General features: G+C 41.0%; 1 pseudogene; it reads right to left on the bottom strand.

Annotated features, from left to right (window-relative positions):
* Window positions 1-3177: 3177 nt before the first annotated feature.
* LOC102493951 (kanadaptin-like) overlaps window positions 3178-5588 on the bottom strand; it is a 3325-nt pseudogene continuing 914 nt past the window's right edge.

The raw sequence follows: 5588 nt of genomic DNA, 5'->3' as shown, positions 1-5588 counted from the left end.
GGACTCCCACGTAGTCGACCGCGGTTCGAGTCGTGGACCCGGTGGCTTAAACTCACCCCGGGCACATGTGTGTGCATGTCCAAGATCCTGAGAGAAGAATGGAGGAGAAGGGATTGCGGCATGGTCATCCCCACAGGGGGGTGATTTCTCGCTTTCTGTCTGTCTCTTTCTGTCTTTCTGGCAAGCACACTCACCCTATTGCAAAAACCTCTCTAAAAGAAACAAACAAACAACAATGACAAAAATCCACCTCTCTAAGGAAGACATACAAACAGCCAAAAAGCATATGGAAAAATGCTCAACATCCCTCATCACGAGGGAGATGCAGATCAAAACCGCAATGAGATACCAAATAAACCCAGTCAGAATGGCAGAGGCTACAAAAACAAGAAATGATAAGTGCTGGTTGGGATGTGGTGAAAAGGGTCATTCCTACATTGTTGGTGGGGATGAAAAGTGGTGAAGGCACTGTGGAGAATGACATGGAGGTTCCTCAAAGACTTTCAAATAGAACTACCACATGATCTAGCAGTTCCACTCCTAGGTATCTACCCAAAGCACAAAAGTAGGCTCAGTCAGAAAAGTGCTTGCAGAAGTATATTTATTGTGGTATTATTCATGATTGCTAAGACATGGAACCAACCCAATTGTCCACAAACAGATAAATGGATTAAAAAAGTGGCACATATACTCCATAGACTACGATTCAGCCATTAAAAAAAAAACAAAAACAAAAACAAAAACGAAGCCCTGGCATTTGATAGAAAGTGGGTGAAAATGTAAGATTTATTGCTCAGTGAAGCAAGTGAGGCTATGAAACAGAGACATTGTATGTCTCCTCTTAACATATACTGACTGTCTACACTCTATGGCAGAGACTGAAAGACTGAACGACATAAAGCATTGAAAATTGTTATGGACACTGGGGACAAAGTGGAAAGAGAGTGGAAGAGGGGAAGTGTGCAGGAAGGGACATTTGGGAATAACTGGAGATGTAAGACATTTGGGGGGGCACAGATATGGTTTGTCGTCTGTTGATGATGTTGTGTATGATATTCTCAACCCACCTGGTGTGTGGCATATATCAATTTGGGTAAAATCTCTTTACAATCTAAATGATGCATAGCCATCGAACGTATAAATAATAATAATAATAAAATAAAAATTTAAAAAGGCAATGAGATGCAAGAAAATACAGAAAAATAACTGAAGGATATAAAAACATTCCACATAACACATACATACTAGCTGCTTTATTAAACCAACCATATTAAGGTAAACTTGATGTTGCCTGATTAATAAAACCTTGGGTAAAATACATGTTGGAAATCATTAGGGTTTTCACTTATTAAACTTTTTCTTTTAGCATATTTGAAGCCGGCTTATTTACTGAAGTTATATGACCTTGAAAAGCATTTAAATTAATTCATATGATCACTCTTTTTTATAAACTTTATAAAATTGAATGAAATTCCTCCAGTCCTTTTATTACATAGACATACAACATACAGTATGTAACATTATATATTACATGTATGCATGCACTCACTCACATACACTGCAAAAAGATTTCAAAACAATCTCCCAAGTCAGTTTTAAGAGAAAATGCTTGTGATACAGAGGTCGAATAGGCGGGGCAATCTCAGAAGAACTAACAGGGCCAAGAGTCTTTTTTAGATCTTCTAATAGTCTGAGGAGCCTGGCAAGCTTGGAGCCAGAGAAGAAGCATGAAAAACATTGTAACTTTAGAATTTTATTTCGTATTTCTAGGCATGTACAAAGAAATCTAATTGGTGAATAGTATTACTTACTTACCTGTATTGACAAAGCTTGGGTGCAAAAGATGAGGCACTACTTCTTTAGAGTCTGAGGGTCAAGAGTCCCAGTGTGTCTGGAGGCACTGCAAACAGGTACTGGCACCTGATGGGCAGTCCTCCTCCAGAGACAAAAAAAAAAAAAAAAAAAAGAGAGAGAGAGAGAGAGCGAGCTTAGGAAACGTCTTTTCCAATCCTCTCGAAATGAAATTTTGGGAATGTGTCCCCCACTGTGAGTTCGAAAAGCATCTTTTCCATGTGGACTCGGTACCTCTGTGAATTACATCAGTTATGTTAGAAGAATCTGAGAGTTAAAAAGTTGGATAAAATTAAAGTTTTGTCGATAACGTTTTTAAAACTGATTTTACTAATATAATGTCAGTCACACTTTGGATGTTAACTTTAAGTGCTATATGCAGTAGAAATAATGAAATTTCTTTGTGTATTACATCATTATTATAATAAATGGTTCTTCTCATTTAGAATCCATTAAGCTACAAATGGCAGCTTGCACAAAGTCTACAATAAATACTCATCATGTCTTCCATGGGAAGGCACCTAGATAGACCTCTGACTGCCATCTTCCCATCACCATCGCCCCATCTCAGAAGGAAGCAGCCAAAAGGGTCTTGGGCTCATTTCCCTAAATGGTAGTAAAGGGTACTTCTTCAGAGGGGAGATTGAGACAGGAGTTGGACTCCACTTACAGCTATATAAGATAGAGCAGTCCCCCAACCCCCAGAAGAGAGCCACTGCTTTGTGGCTTCTGACAATTCCTCTTCTCCCAGTCACCATAGTCCTTTGACCTTAACATGTAAATCTTATTTTTGAATAATCCATGGCCCAAAGTTTCTAGACAAAGGATCTCCTGGCTTTCATATCCACTCTAAAATTAGGAGAATAATTGGACCCATCCAGCATGTGTACCTCCCCACAAGGAGAGGAATGCATACATAAGCCCCACCTAGAACAAATCCTGACAAAGCCCTTTCTGGTCCATTTAAAAACTGCTTGCCACAGATCTTCCCTGGCAACCCATTTTCTGGGAACCCTCCCTTCTTGGGAGCACTGATTTTCTCTTTCTTTCTTTCTTTCTTTCTTTCTTTTTTTCTCTTTCTTTTTCTTTTCACCTTCTTATTTCATAGGGTCATGTCTTTTATTAATTCTCAAAATATATGGTTCCCTTTTTACATACATACACAAACACTTAAACATAAATACCAAATTCAGAACAATCAGGTGGACAGATAAATTTAGGACGCCAAGAGCACAGAAGAAAAGGCCAGTCATATTTGACAAGTGATCATTTGAACCCCTCCAGGCATTCAACTTGATATATTATCCCTGTCACATTCTGAAGCGATCAATAGCCACACTTGTCATTGAGATGAGTTCGGCCATCTCCATTTTGGCCTTCAGGTGGGACCCACACACAGTAGTCTGGGTCATCTTCAGGATATTTGGAAGAAAGTGCCAGCGAAGGTTTACTTGGACCTGGAGCTTTCTTTCTCTTCGATTCATCTCTGCTTTTTTCATGTTCAGTCTTCCATACTGAGGGCTCCTCCCGTGATGATGGCATTTGGCTCATCTCCTGGGAGTCTTTATTCCGTCCTGTCCTGCTGGGTTGAGACACGTTTTCATGGTTCCATGTTGCTTCAGAACACATGAGATCTGTGGGTGGACTTGCTTCCTGTACTGCTGCCTCGGGTTCTACCTCCTGCTCTAGCTTACTGCTTCCATCCTCCGTTTTTTTTCTTTTCATGCTCCTTTTCTTTTTCTTCTTCCTCTTCCTCTTCCTCCTCTTCTTCTACTTCAGGTTCATCCTTCATTGTCATTAGAGCTGGAGGGAGATCTGGACGCGTGGAAGGTAACTTCCCTACTGTTCCAGTTTTTAATTTGAATTTGCTTCCTCCTTTCATGGCACCAAAGAGAGGCAATGTAAGCTTTTTAGCTTTGTTACCTGTGCCTGTAGTCTGATTTTCAGTCTGTTTCAGTTCTGGAATCTCTGCTGGCTTTACAATTTTTATTAAGCCTTTAAGTCTCTGTTGTTCTTTCCTCAGTTCAAAAGTCCTCAGGTGCAGTTTCTTCCGGGGCACACCATCTAATGCACTCCCTGATTTCATTTCTGACATGAATGCATCTAAAGAATCCTGAGATGGAGACTCTGACACAGCTTTGCTCGATGTTTTCAGCCTCTCAGAAATCTCAGAAAGTTCCCTTTCAGCATCATTTAGTTTTGCAACCAGGGATTCAAAGGTCTTTTGGCTTCTCATCAATCTTCCCAGCCTTCTTCATTCGGTTCAGTCGCTTCTTCTCAACCAGGCCAGTCCGATCAAGGAACGTATCATCATCACTGTCATAAAAGTCTTCATCTTCCCAGTTCTTGGCTTTCCTTTTCCGAGATACTGCTTCCTGCCGCAGCAATCCCAGAGTATCGAGGATCCTACAAGCTTCCAGGGAGCACTGGATCATTGCTTCTTTTTTCTTTCCAGAGTGAATGGCCTCAGCCACAAGCTGTTTTCCAGTTGAATCATCCACAGGTAATCTGTGTTTGTTTGGAGGGATTATGGCATAGCACTAAGCTCAGATTCTCATGAGAACTAATATGCTATGATAATAGTCTTTCTTATTTTTTACGAGAGAGAGATTTTTGCTATAGAAGTGTGTATTCACCAGAGAGACAGAAAATCGCTCCCCCAGGAGGGGATTGCCACACTGCTATCCCTTCTCCTGCACTCTCCTCTTGGGGTTCTGGGCATGCAAGCACACGTGCCTGGCATGAGTTTTAAGTCACCAGGTCCAGGACTCAAAATGCAGTCAACTACATGGGAGTCCAGCGACATACCATTACGCCATCTTCTGGTCCCCATCTTTAGTTTTTTAAATGGTTTTTCAGTCTCTCAATTCATTTTGTTCTATTTTGCCAGGGCTAGACTTGACAAATCCTTTTCTTTTCCTCCCACCTCTTACCCCTTTGCCCCTCAATAATAGAGGTGTTACTATACTATCAACACCCAAATTTAGGATTCCTAAAATTAAGATTAAAGTTATTCTTGGATTGTTGTCTATAATCATAAATTAAATCTGAACTTGGTCATTTCCCAGAAATGAACATTAATAAGAAAGGAACATACCTCACCCTGCAGAGCCAAGTGCTATGCCCCTGTTCATCAAATTCATATTCTAGTTCTTCTCCTGTGGGAGGAAGAGAGGCACTCCCTGATTTCATTTCTGACATGAATGCATCTAAAGAATCCTGAGATGGAGACTCTGACACAGCTTTGCTCGATGTTTTCAGCCTCTCAGAAATCTCAGAAAGTTCCCTTTCAGCATCATTTAGTTTTGCAACCAGGGATTCAAAGGTCTTTTGGCTTCTCATCAATCTTCCCAGCCTTCTTCATTCGGTTCAGTCGCTTCTTCTCAACTAGGCCAGTCCGATCAAGGAACGTATCATCATCACTGTCATAAAAGTCTTCATCTTCCCAGTTCTTGGCTTTCCTTTTCCGAGATACTGCTTCCTGCCGCAGCAACCCCAGAGTATCGAGGATCCTACAAGCTTCCAGGGAGCACTGGATCATTGCTTCTTTTTCCTTTCCAGAGTGAATGGTCTCAGCCACAAGTTGTTTTGCAGTCGAATCATCCACAGGTAATCTCACCCTGCAGAGCCAAGTGCTATGCCCCTGTTCATCAAATTCACATTCTAATTCTTCTCCTTCTCAGTAAAAAAAATCCTTGGAGGGCCTTTTTTGGGTCCTTTATATAAAAGGCCTCTCT

The sequence above is a fragment of the Tupaia chinensis genome, unplaced genomic scaffold, assembly GCF_000334495.1.
Source record: "Tupaia chinensis unplaced genomic scaffold, TupChi_1.0 Scaffold144586_1, whole genome shotgun sequence".
NCBI lineage: Eukaryota > Metazoa > Chordata > Mammalia > Scandentia > Tupaiidae > Tupaia > Tupaia belangeri.
This window is presented reverse-complemented; position numbering and strand designations above follow the sequence as displayed.